General features: G+C 40.3%; 1 protein-coding gene across 14 annotated transcripts in view; it reads left to right on the top strand.

Annotated features, from left to right (window-relative positions):
* The window catches only part of LOC146763405 (uncharacterized), a 235102-nt gene that overhangs the window by 34344 nt on the left and 180233 nt on the right, over positions 1 to 20525 (top strand). Inside the window, exon 2 of one of the 14 annotated variants that reach the window (XR_014952166.1) lies at positions 1304 to 1495. The exons of the other annotated variants lie outside the window; for them this stretch is intronic. The gene's annotated coding sequence lies outside the window, so the exon portion shown is untranslated. The remainder of the gene's footprint in view (positions 1 to 1303; positions 1496 to 20525) is intronic. 14 annotated transcript variants of the gene reach the window in all.

Here is a 20525-nt window from a genome sequence, read left to right as displayed (position 1 = left end):
TGGTGATAGCCCATGGCTGCGTCCCATTCCTTGTGGCATGTTTGGGAGTAAAATTCACCCTCCCACTTCTGCAGGAGCGCCTTGTGGGAGTGTGGGCAGAGTGGGTGCCTGGGCAGGGTCTGTGCCCCCTGCCCTGCCTGGTCCCTGTGTGGCTGCTGGCAGGAGCTGACAGCTCCGTCAGCAGCTTGAGGTCCGCTGGGTCTCTTGCCTGTTACCACTTCAGGCAGCGCGGTGGTGAAAGGAGCTGTAAACCAAGCATGTCCCTTTCCTGTCCTGTAGGCTGAGATAAAAAGTAACAGCATCAGCTCTCTTGTTATCTGCTCTTGCCTCTTGTATAGGCATTTGTGTGAAGTAAACTCTTTTCCCCTTTCCTTCCTCTCCCTTCTCATCAGAGCATGGCCTCCTCACTAGCTGCTGTGGTGACTGCTTTCCTTGTTCCAGAGGCACCAGCCACCCTTTCCTCCTGTTGCTGATGGACATTTCCTTCTTCATGGAGCTTGCAGACTGTGCCAGGCTCTGAGTGCAGCACTACCTGGCTGGTTCCTGCCCCACTTTGGGCAGCAATTCGGGCTAAAAGATCACCTAGCACACAGGGCGGGGCCCTGGGGTGGGAAGGTGTCACCTCAGAGCTTGAAGCAGCCCATGCAGAGTGGCAGGATGCCTGCCAGCCAGCCTGGGAGTGGCTTCCTGAAAGCTGGCATCAGTTTGGCAAGGGGAGCCCAGCCAAGCCTCCCTCCCCAGACTGCCCTGTGCCTCAGCTGCTTGTCACCCTTGCACCTCTGAAAGCTTTCAGGTTGCAAGCAGCTTGGTGAAAAAGATTGAGTCACTGTGTGTGCTTTAATACTGCAAATACCATGTGCTGGGGCATTCCCTTCTGCGTGTCACAGTTTTGCTCTGCTTTGCTATTGCATTCCTGGACTGGATGCTCCTACTTCAGGTATTAATGAACTAGTTGTCCTTTTACTTTCTTCTTTCACCTATGGTCCCTCCCCAAGCTACTGCTTCTATTTCTGTGCTGTAAATAGCAACCAACCAGAGAAAATGTGATGGGTCATTTATTAGATGTTTTTGAAAACAATGCTTGTGCTTATTTCAGCATCACCATGAGGTAGTTGTTCTTTTTCAGAGCCAGGTTTCTAAGGTCAGTTCAAAAGTAAATCAAAATCACCAGAAATACAGACATGATGGTTGTGGCACTCACTTTGCTCTGCACAGTTTGATGACTACAAAATTTACTGCATTTAAAAAAATTGTAATATTGACCACATAGCTTGCATTGCATTTTCTTCTCCTTAATTTTCAGAATGTGAAGCTCACTCAACCAGATGTGACTGAAATTCACTCATACAAAGCTCAGCCATTTCACAATCATATTGCCAAAGCATCACTTCAGAGGAAGAAATAAGAAAGAAATAAGACTACTTTGAAAGAAAGCACTCATTGCAGCCTGAGCATTCATGGACTCTGAATGATACAAGCTGGTACTGCTTTCCTGGTATGTTCTACCCTACTTGCAGTTCAGCTCCTTCCCCAGGGGTGCAGCCTGTTTAGTGAGATCTTAGTGTCAAGGGTGAGGGCAGTATTGAGCTAAATATGATATTCTTACTTGATAATTTGGAAGCAAGCAGAAGAAAATCAATGAAATATTGCTTTTTTTTTTTTTTTTTTTTTTTTTTACTGTATGTGGATTCTGTTTTAGAGCCAGTCACAGCAGGAAAACTGTCACAGGGGTGTTTGAATACACTTGGAGGCTCCACATGTCTGAGGGAAGTCACTTTGCTCTTTGTTTGGAAGCTGGCTAAAGCACCTTGCAGAGGGGCAGGGAAATATAAAATGTGTTCATAAGAAGAAAGCTTCCTAGGGGGAGAGAGGCTTTGGCTCTGCTGAGAGAAACGTCTGAATGCTAATTGTAGGTGGGAGAAAGGGGGTTACAAACCATCAAGCTGCCTAGGGGGAGGCTTGGGGAGAGGAGGGGGGAATATTTGGGAAATACTGCCTTTGATTAACACAGACTTAATTGGAACATAACAAAGAGATATAAAAAAAGGGCTTGGCAAGTTAAATCTTTCCAGTGCCATACATCTGAGGAAGCCAACGGTGGCCTACGGAGAGCCTGAATGGGCAATGTGGAAAATGCCAGGGGTGTGTAATTTTATCTGTGGGGTTATGACAGCCATCATTCTGCAGCACGGTGGCTGTCAGAAGGAATGAATTCTCCGAGCCCGGAGGATGCACAGGGATGGAGCTGCAGCTGCCATGCTGAGGAATGCCGCGCACCCGGCCAGGCCAGCGCTTTTATCCATGCTAATGAGGGACAAGGCACCGACAGCTGATCTAAACCCCAGTGTACTCACGGTGCATACAGCTGATGGCACTGCAGACTGCCAGGCAAGGGGTGGTCTGAGCCATAGATTAGATCCTCATAGTGGCCTCTTCAGCTTTCTTTCTTTCTCTTCTGGGTTTTTTTTTTTTTTTGTGTTCTCAAAAGAGTCTTTCAGCTGGTGAAATTGTAAACAAAAGGCATTCTAGCTGAAGCCGTGGTGAGAGGGCTTTGCTAGGGATCCATGAGGAAAGCAGTGTGTATGGTGCTAACTTGGACTTTGATATCTACCACAAATTTTCAGGGCTGGTTTGGGGTGGGAGCTGTAATACTGAGCTTACTATCAGTATCACGCTCTAAAATTGAGCTACCACAAAATCAGGGGCTGCTCACAGGTACATCTTCTACACATTCATGTTATTTGTTAAACAGTGTTTAAAACAGTGGAAGTAATTCTCAAGGAATGGCTGAAATCCCAGGTTGTGTAAGTTCTGTAGGATACAGCAGTTATTTATAAGTCCCCAATTTCTTGGAAGTGTTCTCCACGTACAGCTGTGAGACAGATGTACCAGGGGATGAATCTACAGGGTTTCTGGACAGCAATGCCATGGGGCAGGAAAAAGGACTTAGCTGGATCTGGAAGTGCAGGTGGCTTACAGGAATATTAAAGTCATCTTTGTGTCCCTGTCTCTACTTTCCATCTACTGCCTTGTCATTCCTGATAGACCATAACCAAACTCTGATCCCATGTTGCTGCCAGCCAATGGCGTGATAAATGGAGGAGGTACAAAAATCTTGATTTTCTTTGAACACTGTGGCTTTTCCTGGTGGTGTTACACACTTTAGAATGATTACATTTCATGTTTAATGGAGTTTACATACATGGAGTTTAGCGTGTATTCCTTGAAGAGATTTGAAATAAAATTAATGGCAGTTCTGAACTGCTAGGTAAATACACTAAAATAAATTTGTAGTTTGAGCTGACATCTGGCTGTATAATGCCATGTTAGGGGCTTCAGCTTTAAGATGTGATCAAAGGATATTAGAAGCTAGGAACCGATAATGGGCTTTCAAAGTTGGCTCAGATGGATCTTTTTGGGGTTTCTCAAGCAAGCCTATTTTGCAGTTATAAATTTGTAGGATGGATGGTGGGGGTTTTTTTGTATGTGTCTTCCACTGCAGTTCTGCTAAGGTTGCAGTATGTAAAGGAAACATATTAGGAATACCCTGAGATGTACAGGGTAGAGGGATGTACAGCATGGATTTCTGGTGCTCTAAATGTTACATTGATTTTTCTATGGTAGAGAAGCAGGAAAGAGAGTGGCATATACATTTCAGATTTTAGCAGGTAGCTGTGGTAGGACTGGGGATGTTTGGGAAATCCAGACACCACAAGTTAAAGGATTTTGTGGAGCTGAGGGAGAAGCAGAAGCTGTGTTGTTACTGCAATGTCATTACCTGATGACTTCCTCACACTAGATAATACAGAAACCTTGCTGAATTTTGGCCTCTGTAGAACTTGTATGCTCTCACAGTAGTATTTCTGTTTTGTCTAGTCAGGCTTAGACAAAGCTAGATTAATATAGTTAATAATTCACTACAAATGGAACTGAATTGGAGATACTGATGTGGAACAATCAACCCTTGCTCAGATTTTTTTTTTTTTATCTTTCTTCCTTTTAAAGGCAGCCTTTGTAGCATTATCCAAATGTGTGTGTTTGTGGCTATAGTGGATTGATTTTAGCCAATTATCTTGTCTAGGAAAAACCATCCCCAAATTTGAATAAGAAAATTGGGCAGAAAACAATGCGGCATGATTCCCACAAATAGAATAATAACACAATGTTATTTTTCGTTGTCTTTCTCCTCATGATGTGTAAACTTGCCATGGCTTACATGGAGTTACAGGGCTGTGTGATGTGCTGTGCTAGTTGGGTAACCGAGTGTGGGAATGCAGAATGGAAATCCCTAAGCCAAGGCTGACCACAGGGACATCTGGCATTGCTGGGAAGAGCCAAGTGTGGTGTTGCTGGGGGCTGCAGACCAGCAGAGATTGTGAACTGCTGCCGTCGGAAACACAGCTGGGCTGGGGAGAAGGAAGCTCAGGCTCTGTTTTGGCTCTGTTATTTAAAGATGTGAGCAAGCCACTCTCCCTTCTGCTTTGGCTGTGTCTTCTCTTCTTTCTGCCCCTCGATAGTTTGTCTGTGTCACTGGTGACCCCCGAAGCCAGGATGGTTCCTGGCGAGCAAAACTCAAATGTCTGTCCAGCAGTGTTATAAATGAAAATTTGTCCAGCCAAATTAAAGAGAAAAAATAAAACATTTTTTTGGCAATCAAATTCTATCTAGCCAACCTCAAGGAAAGAATAGTGCCGAGCCCGGGGTTGGCCCTGGGTGTGCCACAAGGAGTCAGCCTCAGCAGAGGTTTTCCTCCATGTCCACACACCTCCATCCTGGCACAAGCGGTTTTTATAGGGAAAATTCCGCCTGAGGTCAAGATTTCGGCAGTCAGTCTTTTCTTCTATTCAGAGTCCATAGGTTAATAAGATTTTCTTTTTTTGGTGATGAAGAGGAACAATTCAGTGTCTGGAGTTGTTGAATCCCTTGATGAAGTTTATGGGAATGCTGCATTCACATGTATCTACCTGAGGATTTCCATGACATCCATCTCGGGTCGTTTATGCGATGATCAGCGCCTGGGGTCCCCGGTATCTCTCCAGACATGGCCCATCTCCCGGCCCAGCCACGTCCTTTTACGTGTAAATCGGGTTCCAATATACACCAGGTTTTGCCTGCGAGGGTGGGGGCGACTCCCAATACAAACGTGTATACTCCAACAAATATTCAATATCACATATATCATACTAGAAATGTCACGAATGGTATCTACTACTCATAACAATAGCATCCTCCGTCCCTCCTCAGATCCGTGCGCGGGACCGTGGGATGCTGTGTTGGAAGGGGCAGGAGCAAGACCCGGTGCCGGCCCGGCGCGGGGCCACCGGAGGGCAGCAGAGCCCCGGCCACGGCTCCGAGCCCCGGAGCGCCACTGGGAGCGGCTCCAGAGCCCCTCGGGTCCCTGGGGACGGGGAGGGAGGGATGGAGGGAGGGAGGTGCCCTGCCTGGGTGATCCCACCGCAACCCAGCCGCGGGGCGACAGTAGGGACGCGCTTGCAAGACTGGGGTTGTTTCCCAAAACTGGTCTGAGAGCACGCAGGGGTAAAGAAACATAAGAAAGAAACAAAGATTAAAATATATGATGCATAGTAAGCATATAGAAAATAAATCCATAAAAGAAAAAAATAAAATATAAAAATATTTAAAACAATGATATTATTATTAAAAACAAATACATAAAATATATGAAATAAATATTTAAAGGTATAAACTTAAGTAAGTATATAATAATCTATAAAATAAATAGAAATCATATAGAATAAAGATACAGAAATGCGATTATGCCAATATCAAAAAGACGCATGTTTTATAGCTATATATTTGGAAACAGTCATTTGTTGCAAAAAAGTAAAAAGTACATGAGGTAAAAGAGAGAGGGTATAGTCAGATACCTGCACAAACATCTGCTGCATCTCAGAAAATGAGCAGCCAGGGAGCTGTTCACATTCCCCTGACTCGCACAAAGTTGTATATACACTATGAGTAAAAATTTGAATAACTTCAAATACATGGGAGCATCTGCTGAAGATTCATCCAAAAGACTCTGCTTTGTTGAAGACTAAACTTTGTTACAGTGTTTACCATTTGGTGTGGTATTTATTTGTTGTTGTTTTATTTTTTTCCTAATGGTGACAAAGTAAACATACATGGATTCTTTCCAGTTGTGCAAAAGCTATGGTAAAAAGACTCTACTTTGTGTTAAACACACTGGAAAGTCTAAATAAACAGAAAAAAAATGTAAAGGCAGTGTTACTGGCAATGAGATTAGGCTGAGAACATGCAGAAAAATCTCTTCAAAGGCTCACCTATGAGAAGCAAGGCTCTTTACAGGAGGCACTTTTAAAGGACTGCACAAAGTCCTCACCTACAAGCAGATAAGTTTTGGATAGTCTAGTGTAAAATAAAAGAGTTATGGTTTTGAAAGTTTTGATGGAGAAGTCAAGCATTTAGAGCTATGAACTAAGATCCAGAATTAAATGTGTTTCCAAGGCTATTATTCCCTTTAGCAGTTAGACAGTTTCATGAAGTAGTCCTCTGAAGGGAAGAAAAAAGTAGAAAAGTAAAAGGTTGTATAGGGGCTATAAAATAGAAACTTTCTTTTTTTTTTTTTTTTGAGTGCTTGTCTCATTTTCAAAATTAAAAACTAATTTGATTTTTTTTTCTTGCTGTGGCTTTTATATGGTTCTTGCTTGTTTGGTTGGGTTTTAAAAAAGTTTTTGGAAGTGTTATCAACTAAAATATTTTAAAAAAGAGAAAAAACCAAACCCACCTGTAACGTAACTTTCAATGCAGTTATTTCAAATCCATCTAAGTTATTAGCTACAGAAATAAGAGTGATAATGTGAAGCTCTAAGGAGGGTTAATTTATACCTTTGGGCCCAATACCAACACTAGTATTTTCAAATGCATCTCTTCCTGGTCCTGCCAGATACTCTTCCAAGACTCTCATCCAGCAGTATCTCTCTCTTTCAGTGATTGCAGTGTGTATTCTAGTATAATTTAACATGAGCAATGTTAAAGCAGTGTAAAGGCATATTATTTCACATTCACAACTTTTTAGTACCCTCTTTTTGCCCATCATCATCAATGACACTGAACTAACCAGAACCTCAAAGTCCCTGTAAGTATCCATTCATGACAAATGCTGGCTGGCTGTCCACAGGTTTTTAGGGATAAGGAATGGCACTGTGGGACAATGCAATTTAAATTTCAAGTTATTGTTGATTAATTTTTTTTTACAATTTTGACCCACATCTGTGAAGTTATATAAAACCTTCAGGAATCATTTGGGAAAATTACATTATTGATCTCTTGGAGGGAAGCAACCTCTCCTTTCTAGAAAAAAACCCAAAGAAATCATTAAAAATACGGCCTGAATATTTTAATGACAGAGATTCTCTTCATTCTTCTTCTGATTCTAGTTTCCATGAAAAATATAGAAAGATTTGGAAGGATCTGGAGCATGAAAATGGCAGATATTAGGACATTAGGAAGTAATAAAAGTCTGTGTGGAGTAGGTAGAAAACTAAAAAGGGATAAAATGAATAGAAGTATTATGATGTATGTAGAAATCATAAAGGATTTTCTTGTTTTTTTTCTTGTAATTCTACAGTAAGAGGGTTTTTGAAAGACTTGCCTTTAAAAAAAGACCAAAAAAAAGTTGTTTCTTTGTAAATAAGAGGTGAAAGAGCTTGCAGCCACTTCTGCTAAGGCAACTTCTTACTTTCTTATTGCGTAATTGTAGGTAGGTAACTCTTCACATTTTAGAAGTTTGTGGTTGAGAAGTACACATCAGAAAATTGTTTCACAGACTTCCTATGCAGCGCTTAGCTAGAATGAGTAAGAAGTAAATGCTTCTTTCTTGTAGAAAGTATTTGAAATAACTTTTTGGTTGAAAAAAAAAAATTAATGAAGAAAAAACATGAATGTTCACCTTTTTTGCCTCAGTTGCTGGACAAAGCATCTGCCTGGCCCACTGGACTCCTCAGAGATGTAGCAGCCTGTCTCAAGCTTCGTTGAGGAGCAATTCAAGTGCCTAAACACTGGCATCTATTGCTGCTTTAGATGTCTTTGGTACTAGTGAGTGCTGTGACTTCATGGAGTAGCAGCTGGCAGCCACAGCCAGGAGGCCTCTAAAACAGTCTAAACCAACTCTAAACCAACTAGAACACACCCTGTGGGTATAAGGACTCTAAGGATCTAGAAACCTGAAGTCATCAAGAGCTACAGAGTTAGTGTGGCTATTGAGGGCTGAGTATAGGATGAACACAGATATGTCCTTTCCAAGTCCTATCAAGCAAATATCTATAGAATCACTATTTTTAAGATGCAGATTTCTCTCTTTCTTACTTGTGAATCCACAATTCAGGAACCAGTGGCTGCCTGGAAGTCCCGAAAACTGCAGTGCATGGAACCAGTGTTCTGAGGGGAAATAAAACTCATTCCTTGAACCTATACCTTCCTTCATAAAAGGTTTTTTGAGTCTGGGTTTTTTTTTTTGGAAATCAATATAATAGAGAAGTCACAACTTGTTTATCTGACATAGGCTACAATCAGAGAGGGTAGAGTAGATTCTCACCTGCTCCCATCAACCGCTGCTGAGTATTTCAAGAAGTGCTATGAAGCAAATTTTCTGTCTGAGATCCAGCTCTCACTGGCTTGGCAGTCTCAGCTGCTGACTAATTTTCCAAAAGAACTCAATTCTCATTGTGACTATTAAGACCAGGTTTTCAAAAGATTTCAACAGATTGAGTGCTGAGCTCCCTTAAAAATATCCTAATAATTATTTAGGTGAGTAAATAGCGTCTGAGTCTGGTTCTAAAAGCTGATCCTTTCTGGAAAGTCTAACCACTCAGTGGCTTGTATTATACATGTTTACATTATACATTTTCATGTTCCCTGTATATGATTTGCCTTTGTATATTTTCAGCATTTGAGCTGTTGTAGATGCAGAATTTCTGAAAAATTAGAATAGTAGAGCAGCCATATATTGCACTAGGGTGCAAAAATTCAGGATCAGTGAAATGCAGCCTTCCTATTGATGGGTTGATCACAGTAAAACTTGAATGTTGTTATTGAACAAAGTTTCCTGAGTTGCTGATAAGTAGCAAGAGAAGATATGTTAGAAGAGTGAGGGTGAATTCTTCACTTGGTGTTAATACTGCAAGACCAAATCCTAGGGCGAGAAGAGACTGTTGATGACAGCACTAGGGACAGCGAAACTTTTAACCACTGTGTCCATTACAAAGTTGGATTTAACTAATTCCTGTCACAGTGCTTAAGAGGCAAAATGCCCAAATTTGTGTTCTTGGCAAAATTCCTGAATGAACCTGTTATTCTGAATTTAACCCTTGAGATATGTCAGAGTACAAGAACATAGCAACACACCGTGTAAAATCAAAGGCTCATTTGATGTTCTCTTCTTGAGAGTACTCGGTACTGGAGGTTAAGCAAAAGAGTGTAAGAAAAAGGTCAAATGCAGAATAATGCTCTTAAAGTATTTTTTCAGGATTCTGCCTCTAACAAGTTATTTTTTTCTGGTTTATATCCTTTCCTTTGCCTCCATGGCATCTTGTGGCTGTGACTTTCACAGTGTAGTTGCACTCTATGGGAAAAAGCTCATCTCTTTTATTTCAAACCTTTTGTCAGGTGCTGGGGTGTGACAAATATCTGATACTCTATGACTTTGCGAAATTTTATCATATCCCTCCAAACTCTGCCCCTATTAGTTTTTTTTCCCCAGATACAAGTGCTATAGTTGATGTAGTTTCCCCCATACATGAGTCTCCCTGGATCTCTGACCTGAGTTTTGTCCTCTCTGAGTTAAAACCTCTTCTGGTTCATCTCTGTAAATTTGGAAATGGGAAGATCTAAGCTGCCTACAGCAGTCAAGGTGTTTGTGCCTCATAGATTTCTCTTGCTATATAACAGTATATTTTCTTATTCATTCTCAATTCACCTTAAAAATCTTAGCATTGTGTATGCTTTTCTGTCTACTCTTAAAAATGGAACTGCTGGTACAGGGAGGGAGGCACAAGGGTGCCATATTTTATTTATGGAGTGTGAATACTGGTTTAAGGACAGTTCTTGGGTCATGGTTATTTTTTCTGTGCATGTGTGGATTAATGTAGGATTTCATTTGCTGCTCATCGCCTTGGTTTCTTGTGAAATGTTCTTGCATCTCCCCAATCAGTTAGTCTTACAATCAACCTGTGAGCATTTTCATAGCTCAGTGCTATGTTTTTTTGCCTCATTAACAACTCCATTTTCACCATGATTTGAGCATAGTAATGCATCTCACTTCCTGGCCAGTATTTCCCCTCCAGTGTGAAATCACCTTTCCCTCGTTTCCTATATTTCAGTTAGCTGCTAAACCACTTGAGGAGCTTCTTTCCATAACCACTTGGTTCCTTTCAGAGGAACCTTATGTAAAGGGCTGTTTTGCTGGGGAGTCTGAATGGCTGGGTCATACACAAGGGTATAGCTCTGATGGAGTTGGGGATCTACACTCCTTGGAAGAGCAGGCTATCTGTCAAAGAATCCACATACATCTAACCATATACTTTTATTCTTGCAAGTACTGCATAAGAAAATCTATTGTCTCAGTTTCTTGAGCAAGGTGCTCTGCTGTATTATCAAATTGCCATAAAAAAAACTTGTATTTCATCTATAGTTTCTTTATCCAAAAGCAAAATGTTGGTGCAGACATATACTCCCATTTTCTTTTAATCTTTGAGACAGAGAAATGAGAATAGTTTGGTCATTTGGGACTCATGAAGAAGCATGGCAGCGATATTGTAAAGTGAAATATTTATTATTTTTGTTTCCAATTGGGTAAGAATATCTAAACTGTATAATATTGGTTTCGTGAAAACTGTCCAGGGAACATTGTATTGCTCTATCCTTTGAAAGCAAAGGTGGTACAAGAGATAGAATTACAGGATTATTCTGAACAGTCTTTGAATAACTTGTTTTCTGACTGGCTTGTTGCTATAACCTCATGCTGCCCCCAGTGTATTGTCTTTGGCTGGAAATTAGATACCTACACAGAGCTGCAAACATCATCTGCAGAACATGAAATAGAAAATCTCAAATGTATTTGGAGTGAGACTGCCCTATATATTAGATACAAAGAAGTGTACTTTGAGACATGATGTTGTGGAAGTTGTATTTTCTTTTTTCAATTATTTAAACCACTTGAGCTTGTCTCTCAAACTTAATAACACTGAAAATCCCCTGGTGAAGCTGCAGTTTTATGATACCAGGTAGGGTATATTTTATTTTCTATTTCCTAAATTATTATTTGTCAGTAAGCACTCTAGATTGCTTTTCTATAATTGCCTTCCATGTGATAGGTGCTCCAAGATGTTTTGTGTCTTAGACTCTTGGTCATGGAGAGCCCTTCATACAAGAAATCTCTCATTCTGGTCGTTGCTGACTTTGGAAGGGGTTTGGGTTTTTTCTCTTTGCTGTATCAATGTTTAGAATGTGCCTGGATGTATGTAAAGTACTTCATTACCTAAATTCCGTGTAAAATTTATGGGAATCAGAATAATTTTAGTAAAATACTTTTTTATTTTAGGAATATAAAGTATAATTAAGTTTTTTTAATGAAAAATTTCATATTGATGTTGTTGGTCTAAAATGATCAGTCCAAATATTTTGCTTGCTTCTAATATGAGTATTGGCAACTATGAATTCTGGAACTAACACATAGAAAATAACATAGGTTTGACTTCTATTGATACTAGAAAATAACTGCCACATCCAACTAATGAAAATGTCCTAATGTTTAAATGTAGCTCTTGGAAAATTTGTCCTTATTCCAGAGATTAAAAAGGTTGAGTCTGTTTAATTAAACAAAGCCAAGAAGTAACTGGTGTCAAAAGCACTAGGTAGTACCTCTAGTAAAGGCAGTAATAAAGGAGGAAAACAAAGCTTAATAATTTCAGAAGAGAAAAATATTTTTTATAGTCAAGGCAATTAATCCAGATAACAATCTGCTGGAGTGAGCTGCATTCTCCAAGCACTGAAGGAAGATTTTTAGGTATCTTTCAAAAGCAGATGCTACAGTTGTATGAGTAATTATGAGTGGGACTTATTGCTGTGCCAGAGGGGTAAGTCTAGCCTAAACTGGTGAGGACTGGTCTGTAACTTCTGCCCTAGTTGTGCTTTGGAGTTTTAGCCTTTTTGTAAATTTTGGCTGAGGTGTGTGTTTGAATTCTGACTGGACAGGATGGCACCTTTCACTTAAACCACCTGATTTTGGGCTGTTATGAGAGAGATGCTAATGGTGCCAAAGCTGAATTTATTAGGTAGTTTGAACACTGTATTCATTGCAGCCCCAAAACATGGCAGCAGAGTAGAGAAATCATCTCTGCTTGCAACTGAAATGTTTTCAGAACAAGGGGGGAAAAACTGCTTTGTGATTTAAGGAGGTATTTCCAAAATTCATTCAAGAACAGCTAGAAGAGAGACAGCTAGTTGTAAAAAAAGGAGCAGTTTAAAAAGGGGGAGTAAATTGCTCACTCTAGTCAGTTGGCCTAAACGTGTCATAGGTAAGACCCCAACAATAATTAATATTGTGTCCATTGCTCTGAAAAATCAACAGCAAAATACAGAAAACACACACAAGCTACACAGTAGTGTGATGCAGCTTGGGATGGATCTGGGAAGAAATCCTGTTGCAAACATACACTTTTATCCATATATGGTCCATCTTCCAGCAAGACTCTTGTGAAACGTCGAAATTCCTCAGCCAGACCAAACCTACAGGAAAACTGGAATGTGCTACTGTCTAATTTCAGTCTTGGCTAAATCTTCCTTATTAAAGTCATGGTTTTCCTGTGTGGAGGTAACAAAACATGTTAACAATACAATTCATGAAAATGTGAAAACTCTTAGAGAGTTACTGGTTTGGAAGTCAGACTTGGCAGGAAGAATGCATAAAATGGTTTAGACCCTGCTGAATGGGAGGTCCAGCAGCACTGTTGCTTCCTCTCAGTGACAGAGGTATGTATTTTGGTTTCAAGGACATGAAATTCATCCTTTGGCATCCTGTGTGGTATGGACCACTGTAAATCCCTCTCTAAACTTTCATTTAGAAAGAAGTGCTGGTGTCTGTCCACAAAGCTAACATTCTGTTTTCCCCAGTGATAAATTACCATAACATTTGATAAACACAGTATGCCATAAGAGGGTATATCAGCTGCTGTTATCAAAAGTTAATTTTCTAGACTAAATATTCATTTGGATCATTAAAGCTATTAAATCCTGTGTCAGGTTTTAAGGAGCTGGCTGTGCCTGAGTGCTAGAAGGAGCCTGAAAAGAATCATATCCTGTCAAGATAAATGATTGAACTGTTCAATGAACTCTTTGACTGGCATTGGTTCCAGTCATGCCAGCTGAAGCTCAATTCCTCTTTGTCTGTGTGGTCTTGTTTTCACCTTGCCTGTGGGGTGAAAGCAGTTTGATGTGACCCCCTCGCAGACAGAGGCATGAGCCTAACCTCTATTTACACCCTGTCATAATGGGGAGCTGGCAAACACTGCTGCTTGCTGCTGTTCTCCTCCTTTTCCCTGTTTTTTTTTTTTTTTGTTTTTTTTTTTTTTTTTTTTTTTGTCAAATAGTTAGAAGTTGTGCATTCTAATAATAACCTAATTAGCATAGTAGGCTTATAACATCTTGTTTATGTTGTCTATTTTATTTTGAACAGAAAGAAGCAAAGAAAATATGCTCTTTTGTATAGCTCAAGTACTGCCTTAGGGACTGCATATGATGTGGAGCAATAAGGTAATTGGATAACGTATGTAGAATTTGTCCTTTTGAAATTAAAATTTGAGACGTGAGCTAATTCAGTGGTGTACAAAGCCTGAGGCTCATATTCTGAATTGAAAGTTGGTGTATGACACTTGATACCTGATTTATTTTTTGGCCTTCAGCAAACCTCCTAACAAGTTGAGTTTGTTGATAGTGCTGTATGTTTGCACTGACTCTAAACTCATTTATTTTCTATAACAGTAAAACTATTGTTGAGTACTTTTTCTTTATGGCCAGGCTTTCTGTGTCACCTACTGCCTCCTGCTTCCTCCTTCCTCCTTCCCTTTCCCTCTGGTTCACTAATTGTTTCTTGGGCCAGATTTGGAATGTCAGCACAGCCAAGCACCCCAAGATCTCCCTGCCCCATCCTCTCACAGTGACTGACCTGGAGCACTGGGGATCCCACAGAACTCAAAGGAAATGTGCATGTACCCTGGGAAATAAAAGGGAGGAAAAACTTGCTGGGGAATCTTCTGGAAAATAACTGTGTGGATTTCAGGATTTTCAGGTGAAGTGAGACACTGCAGGTTCACTTGAAAGTATTGTTGCATTTTTGTGGGGCAGGGCCCTGTTTTACTCTACAGTGACTACCACCTGACAGTGATTTATCACCATAATATGTAAAAAGTTTGTGACCTACAGCAGTGACTGATAGCTCCCCTAGAATTCACAAAAGGGAAGAAAAGAAGTCTTATTTAAAATTACAAAGGAAAGAGATGATTCTAAAAAGAAAGGGAGGAAGGAAGGAAAAATGTGCTGATGAATCTCCTTTGCATTTTGAGGGATCGTTTCTATCTCTACAAGGAGATAAGTTACAAATAGAACAACAAATATATACCATTCTTTTTATGATAACATTAAAGGGAAACAAGATGCAAATGAGATGGAACAACTTGTGGAGACAGCTAGAAACCTATCACATAATGTATGCAAATATAATGTTAGGAAATAAAAAGTCCTTTTGTAAATAATGGAAAAATAAAATAGAAGATATTTTTAATCTATGCAATCTATAATTCAGATTGTTAAATTGTTTTGAATGTAAATCCTGATCTGAGGAAAGAGAGCAGGGACAAGTTATGTTTGTCCTCTTAAGCAATTATGCATGTGTCCCTACCAGAGGGCAGATCTAATGGCAGTCGAGTCACAGCACTGCTGCTAGTATGCAGCAGGTTGAAGAAAACCCCTAAATTTGAGGTGGTGGTGAAGACACTAAATGAAATTGTCTGAAAGGTTAAAAAACATTGTCCTCTCAGGGTGCTGATGGAAATGGAGATGTGTGGGAGGAATCTTTGGTAATGCTCAGAGAGAGCCATAGCAACTCCTTCCCCACATGCCCAATCTTGGCCCTCCAGGTCCAGGAGACTGGGAGTGATTTAAATGATCATGTGTCTGACCACTGAGATCAGCAGAAGGTCTCTCTTTGTAACTCTTCTTACACTGGAACACCTCAGAGTGGAAAACTCTCCCTTGTCTTCCTTCATCCTGTTTGTATTAATCCTGGAAGGTAAAAATATGCAAAACAGGCTATTAATCCTCTTTCAGACCTGTTGTTATGTAAGGTAGTAAGGCTATAACACTTCACTTTGTGGGTCCAAAGATTGCCTGTGCTACCATGGGTCATTAGAGAGAGTGAGCTGTGGGAAAGTTGCACTTCTGCTGTGCCAAAGCTGCCCTGTACCACTAGTCCTGAGCGACTCAAACATGCAATGAGGGACACCTGGAGTCAGCCAGGGATGGCTGTATGTGTAACAGAGCTAGATAGACACCTCCAAAAATGTTCTCTTCTCCTGTGAGGTGATACCTAGTTACAGAAAAGACTGTTTTCAGGAAAGAGCAAATTAATGAAACCGCATATTTCAGCATTTTCTAGATGAAATGTTTTTTTTTCTGCTTTGTCACACTCAAAATTATCAAAAGAAAACATTCCAGATGGACTTCCCCTTCTTTCTCCCTGCACAGCTATTGATTTGCAAACCTTTTCAGGATTTTAGCTTTTTGTTCCATTGAGAAGAGGAAGGGTTTGGATCCTCAGATCAGGCTGCCCAGTGTGGCTCTCACACGCCATGGTGTGGCTGTAAGGATAAAGATTCACACACATCAGCAAGGCAAAGCCTTGCAGTGTGATACCCTGGCTGCCTTCTGGTCCCCGAGTGGGGCTCCAGCAGCTCATGGCAGACAAGTTCCATGCTAAAGCCCTTTCTTAGAGCAGCTTTGCATCTACAGCAAAGCCTTTTTACTTGTGCTTTCCTCAGTGGCTCGGGGTTTGTCCCCTACATTGTGATGAGCTTCGTGCTTCCAGGGGCTGCTTGGTTTTGGAGTAAGCCATGAACTTAGAGCACCAATTGCATTAATTGCTTTCACGCCAGCATATTTCCATTGTGGCTGCCATTATAGTTGTGTAATGTTTCTTCTCTCTCTTCTTTCATGGCTTTCTTTGCCTTGACAGGCTCAGTCAGATTCCTTCATTCACATCTGCTAATGTGAGGGCTGAATAGAATAAATCTATGCAACGATGGCTTCAGAAAAGATGGGAGGAGGATGGTGGAAAGAGAGCTGTAATAATCTCAAAAAATAATTTCTACTTAATAAGTGCAATTTCAGAAAACTGTTTCAGTTAGTTTGTCCCAAGCAAGATTCCTGTGGTACGAGTAGTAACAGGGCCCCCAATCCAAAAGTCTTATCACCCCCCTGTTCCTTTTTTCCTCAGTTTAAAAGTCACCCAAGCGAAGGAATAGACAATGCACAGATTACTTTATTTGGCTTCGTCAGGTTTGCCAGGAGAGGAGAATGCTGCCAAGCTCCCCAAGACAAGCTATGCTGGGTGCTTGCCCTTGTGCCAGTGTGAAGACAAAAAAAAATCAGGAGCCTTGAAAAGAAGCTGGTGCAGCACATGGCTCTTTCCCACTCCTCACAAATGATGGCTGTTGTGCTCGTTAACCTCTTCTGGGGCTCAGTCAGTTCATGCTGTGCCGCAGCGGAGAGCTGAATGAAATGAAAGGCTCACAGGACCCATAGAAACGCCATAACTCCTTCATTCCCAACACGCAGGCGAGGGCCACCTTCCCTGTGGAATACCAAGTGCCTCTCGTCAAACCCTTAATAAGTCAATCCTGGCTCCATGTGGCAGTGACAGCTCAGATTCCTGCACAGGCGCGTGGGGCCAAGCCCGGCTCCCAATTTACCCCACTGGCTTTGGCAAGACACCTCATGCTCGTGCTTGGCTTTGCTCTGCCGGCACACTCAGACGAGTCTGAGTCTTCTGCAGACACGGGTTCAGCTCGGTTAAACCAGCCCTGTTTCTGTGCAAAGCCTAGGCCCGCTCAGATCCTTAGCAAAGATCTAAAAGGAGACATGTAATGAGCTTTTAGCTTATAAGATCGTTAAATAACTCCATAACATCCTTCATAAAAAAATGTCTTTTTTATCCAAGTGGCTGCAGTTCTGATAAATAAAAGAGAATCTCTTCTTTGTGCTTATAAATGAACAAAGGAGACTGTACAGGCTGATCCAAGGCCCACAGAAATGAAAGGAAAACCAAAGACTTCAAGGCACTTCAAATGTAGGCTCTTCTAACTCGTAGCCTTTGATTTTAAGGATTTTTATCTCAAACTGAAGAGGACAAAGCTACTGTTTAAAAGGAACTATGAGCAGTTGAAGGGCATGATAAACTCCCATCCGAGTCTGTGTGATGCAAACAGACTAAGGTATGAACTCTGATATTTAAAACAAAAGGGAAGAAAATTTGAAACAAAGCCTAGACCTGATTAGGAAAACCTCAGAAAACATATCAAGAAAAAATTAAAAGCTCAGGCAATTTGAATGATACAGGGAAAACACATTGAATTCAGCACAACTGACTTTTTTTTCCTTTAACATCTTTCACCTGAGTTTATATATCAAAGGGCAAAGTATGCAGAAAAAAAGAAAAAGGAAGAAAATGGCATTGTAGCAAAACCTATGTTAAAATGTGAAATACATTTAATGATGTAATATTAATGTATTGCCTTAGACCTCAGTTTATTATCCCATGTTTCTTAGATGTCAGTGAGTGCAGGATGAAGAGCTGGGTTCCATGTCTTGTGATTCTCTTGCCTTTCTGGATGAGGAACTATTGCTGTAATCATCCTTTTCGTTTTTTACCCACCCCACATCCAAATGACCATTGATTCACTGAATTTTTGGATGGTGAGTTTTTGGATGGTGCCCCTTCTGTTGAGTCAGTGGATACCTCATTTTTTTGTCAGACCCTGAAGGATCTGTTCCCCTGATTCCTTGGTCAAGCTGAGAAAGCTTTCTAGGCTCACCATGCAGTTAAAAATAACCAGATCAGGAGCTTATATAATAGAAGTTTTCAATTTGAAAACTATGTGAAAAGTGTTTGGTTTTTTTTTTTTTTTTATAATCCTGTATATCTGTAAAGGAAATAGCATCAGAAAGTTTATAGCTTGTCTGACTTAACCTTGAGGAGAAGCATGTAATCGAATTTACTTTTGTTTCATTTGAATTTAAATCCATGAATGTCTGTGTGCTGGTCTTATGCTTGGTATGTAAAAACCAGAAAGCAAAGCCTAGTTAAGAGAAGCAACAGCCAAATGGTATAAGTGTTTCCAAGGGATGAAAAGTGTGTGGTCTTCATTCAGATTTCAAACTGGTTTGACCCCATGTCATCCTATTGGCTTTAGTTATTGTCCTGATTTATGTTAGCACAGACAAGAGCAGGATTAGATATAAATGTGGTAGTCCATTGTTTAGATGAAACATGTTTGTTTTTCACAGCAGCATTCAGAGAAGTTGACTAGAACTAAATAATTTTTTAAATACATATTTTTTAAGAAAAAAACATGTCTAAACCCATCTGTATGCTCATATTATGCAAAATTAGAATTAGATATAGAAACATTTAAAAATTCCATAGTCCTAGATCATTAACAAAGCACTCTTAGACATATTTCTATCCTGTTTTTCAGTAATTAATACACATGAAAAGATGAAGTTTTTAAATGAGCTACAAATTTTATCACCTGCTGATGCTGAGATTATACTTTCAGAGAGATGCACCAAGTTAGCTTAAAAATTATTTTTAAAGTGCTGTTTGCCTTTTCACGTGTACCTCACTTACCGGAACATTGCACTTACTAAGGTTCACCTGAGTGTGCATATTCTTATAATGAGCAGCTCTTCAGAAAAGAGAGTAATTGCTTGTGAGCTGAACATAAGATAAGGCTGGCTTAACTTGGCTGACTTTTTGAGTTTTAATATAGTTAGGGAAACGATGTCTTCACTTGTGTATCAACCCATGGCCACTGGGACAAGGTAGAGCCTGCTGAGTGTAGAGTATGGCCCTTATTTAAAAGTCTAATATGGCTTAAAGTTAGAAAGCAATAAGAATAATAAATATAATGTATTTTTAACCTGGGATGGTGAAACTTGGTGAGCTAGCAGCAGGGAATGGAGAGCACTCAGGTATGTGGGGCACTGGATAACAAGAGAAGCCCAATGGAGCATGGCAGCATGTCAGGAATATGGTGGAGCATGAAGACAGGCATAAAATCAACGGAAAAGGCAGGTGGGGGTAGATAAGTATCAGGTTTAGATTGGATACCGGAAAAAATTTCTTCACTGAAAAGCTTATCTTCTTTGGAACAGGCTGCCCAGGGAAGTGGAGGAGCCACCATCCCTGGAGGTATGTTAAAGATGTGTAGATGGTGGAGCTTAGAGACATGGTTTAGTGGTGAACTTGGCAGTGCTTGGCATTTTTGGACTTGGCATACTTGGTAGTTTATAGTTTGAATTGATGATCCTAAGGTCTCTTCCAACTTCAATGATTCTGTGACTGTATATTGGCTTGAGGCTATATTTTGTGACCTTCAACTTTTGATGTGATCCCAGTACACAAAGCTTTGTGGAGCTTTTCTCTCAGAATGATGTGAGACAGTGATGAAAGGAAGTTATCTGCTTTATGCTGTCTCTTTTCCCATAAAATATAATTGGATAAATTGAACATAATACTGTGTTGAAGATACAGCTTGTCAGATAATTGTGCCTCTGGGATTTATACTTCTGTTCCTAATTTAGTGTAAGCTGTTTTAAAATGCTACATCAAATTATGTTGAGAACATAAACATGGTGAAAAAGATGTTTAAGAGTTAAGAAACACTGCAATTGAATCACCTTCAGCATTCTCCTGCAGGATATATGTTATTATATAGCTTTTAATTGAAGAATGACACTTGGATTTGCAAAAGAGTGCAACTGAAAGGTGAACAGGCCATTTTAGAAAACCTTTTTAAGAACACTTGTATCCTTGTTTGGTTTTGCTTTTTTTTTTTTTTTAATAATTGAACTAGAAACCTTGCTTCTATGATATTCAGTGTGGCTAAACTGTGGTGCAGCAGTGTGAATGCTCCTCTGGACACACAGTGGAGCTGCCTCTCAACCTGCTGCACTGTTACTATTGCCATGTAGCTGTAGCAGTGTGCTCTCAGCATGACAGAAGAAATGATCATTTATCCAGATTCTTTGTGAACTTTGGAGCTTGTATTGTGCTTTGTGCTGCTGAAGCCTGGGTGGTTTTAGTGCCTGAAGTAGCACGTTAGCATCAAACTCTGTGGTGACCTGCAAGCACTGCCTGCAGGGTAAAGGCAGCCTCACTGTCAATCACTGAACTTGAACTTCATGTTCATAATGAAGTTTCCAAGAGATGATTC

This window comes from Lonchura striata, chromosome 1A (assembly GCF_050655825.1).
Source record: "Lonchura striata isolate lonStrDom1 chromosome 1A, ASM5065582v1, whole genome shotgun sequence".
Lineage (NCBI taxonomy): Eukaryota > Metazoa > Chordata > Aves > Passeriformes > Estrildidae > Lonchura > Lonchura striata.
This window is presented reverse-complemented; position numbering and strand designations above follow the sequence as displayed.